The 12376-nt window shown below is 36.0% G+C and overlaps 1 long non-coding RNA gene across 1 annotated transcript; it reads right to left on the bottom strand.

Annotated features, from left to right (window-relative positions):
- Positions 1-1265: 1265 nt before the first annotated feature.
- LOC110365305 (uncharacterized) lies at positions 1266-5170 on the bottom strand. The gene is made up of 4 exons (XR_002424714.2): positions 5047-5170; positions 3986-4137; positions 3271-3310; positions 1266-1334 (listed from the first exon to the last, which is right to left on the bottom strand). It is a non-coding gene; the product is annotated as an uncharacterized LOC110365305 (long non-coding RNA).
- Positions 5171-12376: the final 7206 nt, after the last annotated feature.

The following is a 12376-nucleotide window of genomic DNA, read 5'->3' as shown; positions in this document are numbered from 1 at the left end:
CCTTTCAAAAGTTTAACTTGTGTTCAAGGCCTTCCACAATCTTCTTTACATTAAGAAACTACATTTTCTAACCTCCATGAAGTTTCATGAAAGTATTGCTTTTTTAATAAAATTTTTGACTGTAGTCTTCCACTATTAACACCTCAAGAACAAAGTAATATAACTTTCTTGTTTTGGGAACAGCATTTGTTTGTTTGTTTGTTTTGAGATCTGCCTTGTCAGAACGTTCCCTTCATCAAAGGTGAAAAGAATCTTTTAAAGTTGGATGAAGGAAAGGTTCAAGGCATGGCTAACTGAGAAATCATCATCCTCTTGTTGTCTTCCACATCTCCTGTTACAATGAGAAATGCAATTCCTTAATAGAAGACAGTCCCAGCATTTTCTTACATGAAAATTGCAAGGCTTAGCCAGGATCCCCCAAAATCACCATTATTTATCACAAGCTCAAAATCATTGCTGATTTTAACAAGTTAGTTGCTAAAACTTATCTGAAAATAGCACAGAACATCTAGTTGTATCTCCCTGTTCAGATGTCTTTAAATGCTTCTAACTCTACTCTTGCTGCTTGATATTTGGGTATATATAGATGGAGTAAATGCAATCTATAAAACACAACGAGTATAACTGAATTGAGAAAGTACTGAAGAATTACTAAGGGGGATCTGAGCCTTCATTCCTCATTAAGAAAATCAACAATGTTTCTACCCTATATTCAGCTAAGTCAGAGATGTAACCCAAATGTCTTGACTGATAGACAAAAAGAGGTAGGATTTAGGGTTTAAACACTTTGTAAGAAGCCAAACATCCTGATATAGCTGAGTTTTGAATAACACGGATAATGAACCTCCAAAGAGCTAAAGCGCTGTCTTTCACTGAGGCCTCCATTTTCTTTAGGAACCTTATTTCCTTTGAGAGTGAGGCGTCACGACCTATTTGTACAGAAGTGGGGATTTCTCTGCCTCAGAGGGTTAGCATGAAGATAAATACTCAGAAACTGAGCTAAGGAAAGGCACGTATGAGTACTCCAAGACAGATTTTATTTTTCTGGTGAATGGAGAACTCCACTTTTGTCACAAGCATACTTTTTCCTATCATATCCCTAGTTGCATATATGTAAAAGTTGTTTCAGTCTGTTTCCTCATGACTTCTGCAACGAATGAGACAAGGATGCTGCCAGCAACCCTCTAAATAACTTATAACTTATGTAAAAGGAGGGAAGGAATTATCGGTTATACGGACAATAATAAAGGTTTTGTTGCTTCATACGAAGTTCTTTATTTCAGCCTTACAATAATTTTTAAAAGTTTTAATTCCATGTAATTGCGTGTCACTGCCTATAAAAGTAAGAAAAACAAGTGATATGAGTACAAAACGTCCTTCAAGTCATTATCCTGCTGCCTCTAAGTATAAGAGACAACACATAGGTGTGGGAGTAGTTTGCATCACACTGTCTTATATTGGGTTCAATATTACCTGCATGGTTAGATGACAGTCATTCATGTAACACAGTTAACTCATCAACTTAGACTTTAGCTGGATCAGTATTCACTATTAGTTATTATTCACCAGGTCACATTAAAGCTGAATAGATTTTAAATAAAGTTATGTTTTAAAACATCACATGGTAGAAACTTGAAATAACTTTTCTAAAGACAAAAGGTCTACAAAAAGAAGGCTTCTTTAAATCCAGATTTTTTTTCACTCTTTGGGAAGATGAAAAACAGAGCAGAAAGTAAGAACTGGGAGTGAATAAGTAAGAAAAATAACTAAGCCATTTATTTCATAGAATAGTAGAATCATAGAACAGCCCAGGTTGGAACAGACATTGAAAGATCCTCTGGTCCAGTCTTTCATGGGAAATGGAGGCTAGCACCCTGTTTAGTTGCATCTTGAAAACCCCCAGTGATGGGGACTCTGCCATGTCCCTGTGAAGGTTGTTCCCACAACTGTTCTCACTATAAAGAATTTATTTTTTTTATCAAGATGAAACCTCTCCCAGTACCACTTGTACCCATTGCCCCTTGTCTTCTCCATGTGGCTCCCTGTGAACAGAGAGCCTCCATCCTGTTTGTAGCCACCTTCAAAGTACTGGAACACTGTGATGAGGTCTGCCCTTGGCCTTCTCTTCTTCAGGAAGAAAATATCTATTGCCTTCAGTCTTTCCTCATACCGCAGGTTCTCCAGTCCCTTTATCATCTTCGTGGCCTTCCTTTGAACTCTCTCCAGTCTGTCCATTTATTTTTTGAATTGTGGTGACCAGAATTGGACACAGTGGCCCAGGCATGGCCCGACAAGTGCTGAGTAGAGAGGGATGATCACATCTCTGTCTCTTCTAGTAATGACCTTGTGGATGTAACTCAGGATCCAATTTGCCTTTCTCACTGCTGAGATGCACTGCTGATTCAACTTCAGGTTGTTGCCTACCAGGACCCCGGGGCCCTTCCAGCAAGTCTGCTCCCCAGACACATAGATCCTGGGTTGTACCATGCAATTTGGTTATGTAATCCCTTTGGTTATATCATTCTTTGATTTTGTGTCAGACTTTATTGCAGCCTTCCTTTCTTCAATCAAATTTAAAAATTTTAAAACTTGGTTGTACTAACTTCTAACTTACTCTAAATTTTAAAGAAAATAAAATGCAAACGTTGAATAAAAAGTTAGAGGAGGAATGAGTATAATAAAAAGAGAAACAGGATTAAAAGTAGCCGAAAGTCAATATAAACAATATTTTTCTCACAAAAAATGAGATAATACATGAATTAAAATCAAATAGATTTTGAAAAATAACTATTTAGGAACCTTTAGCAAATGACATCATGGCTTTTTTTCACTTTTTTCATTAAGCTTATAAATTAAAATAATATTTTACACTAATTGTCTAAAACTTCATTGACATTAAAACTTCACTAACAGCAATACAAGTACAAATGAACTGTTCCATGTAAATAATTGAAACAACTTCCGGGATGACAAAATACCTAATGGGTTTCATTCTATTAGAAACCTAGGAGCTGCATCTATTGTAAGAATTAGTGTTTCTGATATGGTATAAATGATTTCACACTTCAGGATTTGTTTAGTAGGGCTAATGAAGGACTTATTGCTTGAGAAGTGTTATATAGGGAATAGAATGTAGTGAAGATTTAAAAAATCCCACAACAATGATTCTGAAAATATTTTGGAACAGGGTCCACAGAGAATCAATTTGGGTTAGAACACACATTTAATTTTTTACAATAACAAAACCCAAAGCAGTAAATTAATACTCACCTGTCCCCAAACACATTCTCGCTATCTAGCCAAAGTCACCCTGAAAGATGAGGTAGCCCCAGTTACTGCAAATCAGTTCATTTATAGTGAATGAGTTTTCAGTAGCTGCAGTGTATAATCCTATTTTGTTAGCTCTCTGCCTGCTTCTAAATTGCACTTCCTTACAGCACCAGCATTATTTTTGCACATGATGCTGTCCAGCCAGCTCTAAAATTAAATTTGTGGTAGTAACATCTGGTTCTCAGTTTGTCACTTCCTTTGCTCTGATCTTATCCTTTTCTGAAGTTATTACTGACTTAACTAGTTACACGCAAAACAATGTATAGCCAGTTTTTCACTAAAAAATCTCAACACCATAGCAGTTTTTGTCTTGCATACATCAGTGTGCGCATATTTAGAAATCAAGGTGGCAAAAGCTAAAGATATATGCCATGAATATACATGGGGCTACATATTTTTGCTCTTCTGACAGACAAAAATCTAAACAACTGAAAACCTAAACAAAACAAAACAAAACAAAACAAAACAAAAAAAACACCTATAGCAAATGAGTCATGAGAATTTGATACTATGTTTGCAAAAAATTCCATGATCCAAACACTTCTTTCTTCATCCTCTGTTCTTAGCCATGAATGACAGGAGAACCTCTGTGCTATTACAGTGCCTAGGTGACCCACAGGGACAAGAGACAGTTAGTCATAGAATTAATCTCTACCTGTTTGTTCTGGCTGAAGCCCTGGCCCAGAATGCTTGCTTCCTTGTGTTGTCTCCTGTGCTCTTTCTCCTTGGAGTACAGTCACAAGAAGTATTTTTCAGTTGAAGTTACGCATATTCCTCACAACCACACCAAAAAAAGTGTATGAAATTCTGGCAGGTACAAACAGAGTTCTTGGTTAAGTGATTAATAACAGCATGTATAAAAAGCATCATATATACAACTATACATAGTGGAGCGGCAAACTACTGTATAAACAGCTCTTCAGAGACATAATGAAATTTTTGGATCTGGCATGCATCATTGTTGCTGCTTTATCCTAGGATTCACCAATGGGAGACTTGAGTAGTTCCAGATTACTTGTTCATGAGTGCTTTGGTAGAAAAAAACAAACAAACAAACAAAACCCCACAGAATTCCCTCAAGACTAGCATTGTATTTTAATCTTAGCTTAAGCCCCAAGTATGCAATTACACAAGTTTATTTACAGAAAATAGTGCCATCATCCTTGAAGAGATATTTGATGGAATGAACCAAATGCATGAGTATTTGCAGGTTCATTGTCAGGGCATTGAGAACACCATTAGCCCTGACTGTCCCTGCCCATCCAGCTGGGACTTCCACCACCTGCAGAGACACAAAGACCTCATTTGCACGCCCCAGAAATGGGGCCATCAGCCCCAGCCCCAGTGATGCCACAGCAAGGCCAGTCTCCAGCTCCCCACAGGCCTGCCTGGCAATGGACCTAGTTGAGCTGGGCCCACCCATGGGCACACATCCTGGCCCAACATTGGCCCATCCCAAAGGATGTGCCTGGTTACCGGAGCTAGGGCTGCTGTGGTGTCCCCTGGCTTCCCACTCCTGGCTGAGGTGGTGGATGGACCTTGGTTGACTGAACCCATCCTGTCACCCACCATAGGCAGCCCCCTCAGGTTTGTGGCTCCCCATCCCCAAGTGGTCAGCTGACCCTTGTTGCTCCCTGACATGTACAGTGTGTGGCATTTCTTAAATCTACTCAATGCACTGGATTGTGACTTCTGGTATCCTCTTTTTGAACTTACAAGAATTTGTATTTACTTTCTCTTACTCTACTAGAGTATCTACAGGTTGCTCTAGACAGCAGGTGTGCATGGCCAAGTGCAGCACACACATGGGTATTCCACAGCTCCCTGGGCATTCCAGTGGTATCCAAGTGCAAGGGCCACAAGTTCTGTGCTCAATGCAACTGCTTTTGTAACTGAACATTATGAGCTCATAGAGGAGAATTAATTAGAACATGGACTAAAACAATTATGAGCCTGAACTGCTGTCTAAATTAATTATTTATCTGTAGAGACCTATTAGTTACCCATAATTATGTAAATTTGTTAATTACAAATGTAGGTTTGTAAAAAAAGATTCCCATTAATGTCCATAAACACTTACTGGATCTACAGTGACTGACATAAGTCATTTTCTATTTTATGACAAAAAAAGTGGCTCATGAAAAAGCAATTATTTTTCACCCTGTTCTTCAGCATTAACGCTGGCATACTCCTTACATTTCTAGCTTTAATTCCTCAAGCAGACATTTTATGGTCCTTTCTATCCCTTACTTCAAAGCCAGGTTTGGGAGCATTGACTAATACTACCCCTTTGCTGTGTCCAAGCAGTATGATAAAACCTTCACAACTCTATTGAATTATTTCCTATAATTTTCTCCTAGAAGTTGTTTCCAAAACTCCAGTTAAGGTTCATCACTTTGAGTCCACACTTTAACAACATGTTCCATTTATGTTCTATTTCTATTCCTCTAAACAAGTTACTTCCTAAAACTGTTGTTCTAATAATTAAAAATGTTTTTCCATGCTTTGGGATTCAGCTTATGGTCCTTTCCAGGTTCCTATTTCCAGGTTCTTATCAAACCGTAAAGAAAGCATTGTTAATTTTAATGACATACCAGACCCTAGAGATTTACAAACAATAGTCAAATGCAAAGAAAACAAGTGTTCTGGATGCTGAATATTTAAGATGGATATTTAGTTACTGCAAATAGCTTTTTGGTTCTTTTTCCCTTTGCAATACCTTCAAGAGTACCTATTCCTATTATTTCTATTTCCAATAAGGGGTTCATTGCCTAATATGATATTCCTTCTGCCCTGTGAAGGAAAAATCCAAAAATGGAATCGTGCCAGGAAAATGTTGTGCTTGTAGACAAAAGATCATGTCTAAACCAAATGTGGGCATAAATATCACTGGACATGTTGAGACGTTGATACAATTCAAGTACATTGGACAACTGCTCAGGTCAGGCAGAAAGTAGCACCAAATACAAAGGAAACAAACTTAATTGAAGACTATTAAGAGTCATAGTATATGTTGTTTAAGGGAAAAAAAAAAATCCATCAGGAAAGATTTTCTTTTTTACTACTGCTGGTTCAAGAAGTAATCTCAAGAATACTAGAAGTGCAAGAAGTCAAGGCACCAAAACTAATTTTCTTTACTTTCTTCATTTCTACATTTTGTTAATACATCACGATGGACAACATTTATAACTGACTAACAAAATTGTTGCCACAGCTAGAATTAGTAAGTGCACAATGCCTTCTGAGGTCATGTACGGAAGTTAAATGTCAGGTGGTAACTCTCATCTAAGGTATGTATGGTTAAGTTGTGACATTCAAATTGTTAAGGATAAATGGGAACATAAAAAGGGCACCAAGAATTTATTCTTGGCCTAATTAAGTTGTTCTGACATGGCATTCAAATGTTCTAATACTAAAGCACTTTGCTCTTGTTACTCTTACCTGCCCTGCTGAAGACCCTCTGGGTCCAACAGTTGGCAGTTTCCGTTTTCACCAGGAACAGAGGGGTAGAGGGATGTTTTATCCAACCATCAGTGTCCTTCAGTTTTCCAACAGGGGGATTCCCTTACTTCTCTGCCTTGGGTCAGCTTGATGACTGTTGTTACACATTTTGTCATCTCCACCTGCTCTTTTACCCCTATTCTCAGGGAAGGGGTGAAATCTTCCCACAGCATGCATGACCCCAGGGACCTCTTTGTTCTACAGAGATGGCCTGTAGCTGTCAGTCCCTTCCCAGCACTCACAGAGTTGAAGCTCCAGTGGGCTGCCATGTATACTCATGTTTTCATAGCCAGAGACATAATGCAGATGTATTAAAATGAGGCCAACAAACATCTATGCCTATCCACTCCTGATTCTGAATTTTGGGGTGAGAAGCATGAATCTGGTCATATAGCAGAGGTTCCTGAAATAACAGGGTGATAGCAAAAGCCCCAAAGAATGTAAATGCAAACTATAAAAGGTCAGTTGCAGATCAGTGGAAAGAAACAACCTTGAACACTAGGTATAAACTGACTCCAGGCACAGTGAAGAGAGTGAAGTATAATATGCAACATAAATAAAATATCCCATATATGGCAAAGGAGATAAGAGGAAGGTATATACACGTGTACCAGATCTGGATGTCATTCCTGATCAATTCTGTTAGTTAAAAAAGCCAGCAGCACCTCTGTGGTTGAGAAAGAACACTAATTTTTCCTTTCCTACTTATTATCTTTGACCATTGTAGACCTGATAATATGTAAAGTACATTTTTTACCTTATAACTAGTTTAGACTATTTGGAAATTTAAAGAGGAATTTGTGTGTTTGTTTTCTGCTTCAAACTTCCCACAAAAAAAGATGATTGATACTGCATCATAAAGTCATACAAAAATAAGGTATATATTGTATGTGAAGACAACATTTTAGAGTAGATTGACTTAGGGATGAGGACTTGTAACCTGTGAAAGGGAGTATGTTATAAAAGGAAGACTGAGACAAGTAGAGGTTAGCAAAGCTGACAGATATATTACCAAGGTAAGTTTTAGCCCAGAAAACAAAACACCTAAGACAGAATGAAATCCTCAGGCAGCCTGAAGACTTGAGTGAAAAAAGGTGTTAATATTTTGAAGACTGTTGAAACAGAACAGCTCTTCAAAGAAGGCAAGATTATATGAAAGTATGGTCCCAGATGCTTATCTTCTGTTTTTATATGAAGTGGTCAAAAGTAAGTTAGTGCTGCATGCATCATTTACCATGAACTTGTATGAAGTCACTCTGTAGAACCTTTACTGCTTCAACTTCACTTTGGTGCAAAACACGGATCACTGAAAAAGTAAGCCTGTCTGAGGTTCTTTGTTTTGTTTTGTTTTGTTCCAAGAGAAAACTAAGCGAACTGAAGGAGATGCAAAGGCAAAGATATCTCTCGGTGGTTTAATATGAAGACATTAGAAATATTATGCTATGAAATATGACAGTTGCCTAAATCAGCAAACTCCTCCAATTGATCATACTCTGATACATTCTGTGGAAAAACACATTGTGAGTTCACTTCTTGGGAATAAAATAGTAAGATCATATCTTACAAAATGGCCTCAATAGTGTCAGAATTCAAGGTTTCTCACAGAGGAAGAACTTTCAGAACATAAAAGCTTTTTTCACTGCAGTTATTTAAGACTAGATATCATTAATTTCTCTCAACTTCTTGGATTGGAAAAAAAAACAACACCACAATAGTAAAGCAGGAGTTTTTGCTATGTGAGGCTGTCTAACAGGGAAGTTCTTCAGGGTGTTATTTTATTGTGAAATTATATGACTGTAAAAAGGAAAGATTGCCCCACTGACTGGCGTCTCATTCTGATGTAAATATTTTTAAGAATAACTTACATTTTTAATTCTCTGGTGCTCTTGTAGTTCTCAGGGCTTATGTATTGCTCTGATACTTTGATTCATATGAGTGAGCTGAATATATGTTTCAGAGGTAGAAGAATTGTCTCTTTTTAATAATTCTCTCAATGATAAAGTACTTGTAAAGGAGTTTGAGCCTATAGCTATAAATGTGAAAAAGGGGAAAGAGAACTATTATACTTAGTCTTTCCCAATATTGGACTGTTATTTTCATAGTCTTATTGCTAATAACTAAAGCTGCAGTACTAATTTAATTTTCCGTCTTACTGTACAGATTTTAGAAAAGTATTGGTGGTGAAAATGAGCTCCTGAATCCTTTTGCTATGAAGAGGCTGTTCAGGCAGCCAGATATGAAATAGGAAGAGGTGAGGAGATAACCATGTGATAGAGGTGTTCTGTTTAAATTAAAACAAACAAACAAACAAACAAGTCAGCAAATTTTGATTGAGAAAGAGAGCTAGTTGCATCTGATTTTGTACTAAGATGCAAGTACTTGACTTTCAGTATAAAGTACTTCTTAGAGCTTGCTTTTCAAACTAATGTTGGAAACTAGCTTTATCCTTACCTAACGTTCTTTTGATATCAAGAAGATATATTCCAGAATATACCCTCTATTTATATTGTTTTCAGAGATATTTTAAAACCTAGTTATATTCCATCCCTTTTGCATTCCTTTCTGGCTTCGTAAATATACTGGACACCACTAATAAAATGAAAAAAAGGTAATGAAAAAATATGACAATAACAACATGTACAATCCTTTTACTAGAGAAGAACAGTGCATTGTGTTACTCAAATAAATCACCATACTTGAGAAAACAAACAAATCACTAAACAAAGTCAGCTATGTAAGAAACTGGGAAGCTATGAGAAATCCTGTGAAATGTTCAGTGAGATGGAGTTTGCTTTTTATCAGCACCTAAATGTTAGGTGAGCATAGGAAATAGTTAAAATGAAGATATGTTTAAATTTAAATTTAATTATATTTTAGTAGTGTACATAATCAATCCGAGGACATTGATGCACTTGTTCATAAGACAAAACTAGTCTTATATCACGGCTTAGTGTGAACCTTACAACATCATAAAGCTTTGCTATTGAATGAACTCAGAAATTTATAAAATTCAGACATTTAAAACACAGTGTTACTCTTCTGAAGAATGGAGGGGTCGGTTGCGTGTTGTTGTTGTGCATGGCACATAGAAAGTGTAACTGAATGAACAAGGATAGGATGATTATATTGATTTTTCTACTGCTGAATGAAAAGATGTTACAATGAATTTACCCAAATTAAAAAGGTGGATAATGCAAACTAGAATTCCCACTGTTCTTGGAAGGACATGGGAGAGCAGCAAGAAAACAAAAGAGGGTATTTCTCTTTGCAAATGCTAAACCTTTAAAACTGCTCTTCAAATATTTTTCAGTTTTCAAAGTGTGATAGTAATACTCTACATTTTTATTAAAAAATAAACAAATAAACCACACACAAACAAACAAAATGACACAACTTCCACATGCTCCAAAAATTCTGGAAATGTAAGGAAAAAATCTAGCCAATGATTCCATCTATATCTTTTTATTGGAAAGGAAGAAAAAGACAGTAATTTAATTATCCGGGATCTTTTTTGGTATCTGTTTTCGACTTTGAGAAGAATAAGAAATAAGATTATAGTTAAGTGTATTAAAATCATATCCAAAAAGAAGAAAATTACTACTCTGTTACTGATAGAAAAGGAACTAATTATGTCTTGAACCTAAACTTTTAGTTGTACATATTTATGTGGCTTCACGAAACTAATCTGAGTTATATGATCACATGCATTGAACCTGATCAGAATTCATCACAACTGTGATTTTGGAATATAAGCCTCTATTCATAAATCTATCTAGTTTTGCTGTTTAATAGATGGTAACTTGTAATTATGGGCCCTGACAAAATAGTCCTATTTTTAGATTTAAAAATAAAACAAATACTTTTCTATGTACACCTGAATTCAATGATCAAAGCAAAGGAAGAGTGCATTCAATACTTTGAAAAACATCTTATTATTGCTCACGAACTTTATAACATCTTCAATTAATTTGCTTACTGATATATTTTGTTTTCTTAAGTATATGACTCTATTTTATACACGACTTTCAGATGCTGAAATACTCGAAAAAAAATATTTTTTTTCCTTAAATAACAGCTTTCAGAATAGATATTACTGTAATAGTAAAAATATATCTTAATATAAATAGTATATTGTAATTTGCTGTATATTAAAATAGTTTATTATTATATCAATGACTAGACAGAAAAAGTGTTTCAAAAAGACTAGAAGTATGTATTGGAATAGAAACATTATATTGTGTTAATCCATTAGGTCTCATGTCTTACTTGACAAGGCAACATCTGTGTGGAGATTAAAAAAGAGATTAAAAGAGATTAAAAAGAGAAAAAGAAATAGAGATTCAGAAATAGAAAATTTTCACTTTGCATATCTTCAAAATGTACTTAGAATATATTAGAATTTAGCTCAAATTACCCTTAATTTATTTAATTTGCACATTAAATATACAATTAATTTACAAATTATACTAGGTTGGTGCAAAAATAACTGTAGTTTTTGACCGTGAATTTTAAATCATTATAACTAGGCTCAAACACATATTTATTAATAAAAATAGGAACCATTACAGTCCACACAAGAAATAAGTTCTGTTGTTTCAGTAGTGTAAAAATCTGTGCTTTGGGATTCAATAAACTGTTGGAAAGCATTTTCTGCATCCTGCTGGTTGTGGAAGCATGTTCCCAGCAAAAAATTGTCAAGATGCTTAAAGAAGTGGTAGTCAGTTGGTGAGAGGTCAGGTCAATATGGCAAAACTTCCTAGCCCAATCCGTTCAACTTTTGAAGTATTGGTTGCACCACATACGGTCAGGCATTGTTGTGGAGAAGAATTGGGCCCTTTCTGTTGACCAATGCTGGATGCAGCCATTGCAGTTTTTGGTGCATCTCATTGATTTGCTGAGCATACTTCTCAGATGTAACAGTTGTGCTGGGATTCAGAAAGCTGGAGTAGATCAGACTGGCAGCAGACCACCAAACAGTGACCATGACCTTTTTTTGGTGAAAGTTTGCCTTTGGGAATTGCTTTGGAGGTTCTTCTCAGTCCGGCTGCTGAGCTGGTCATCACCGTTTGTTGTATACAGTCCACTTGTTATCACACATCACAATCCAATCAAGAAATGGTTCACTGTCGTTGCGTAGAAAAAGAGAAAATGACAATTAAAAATGATGATTTATTTCATTTTTCAACAGTTCATGGGGTGCCCACTTATTAAGCCTTTTTTCCTAACATCTGAGACATAATCTGAAATACAGAAGTGCGTAATTATAAACTGTGTCATTTTCTCTTAAAACAAGTGTATTCAAGTGTACATACATTTAAAAAAACTTCCAAGCATACAAGTATGTTATGCAGTTTAGCAGTGGGAATTATATACACAAAGGCTGTAAAGCAGAACACAGTAAGCTCCACGCACAGACAGGAATTTTAAAGGTTCTTCTGGACAGTTTACATCAGGTATCAAATTATGTGGAAAAAACTTCTGATGTAAAAGTTCTTCACTTCAATTAAAGCTGCCCTTTCCTATTTTCTTCGTGATTCCAAAAGTC

Source organism: Columba livia, chromosome 1 (genome assembly GCF_036013475.1).
Source record: "Columba livia isolate bColLiv1 breed racing homer chromosome 1, bColLiv1.pat.W.v2, whole genome shotgun sequence".
Taxonomy (NCBI): domain Eukaryota; kingdom Metazoa; phylum Chordata; class Aves; order Columbiformes; family Columbidae; genus Columba; species Columba livia.
Note: the sequence above shows the minus strand (reverse complement) of the source record. Positions and strands in the feature narration are given on the sequence as shown.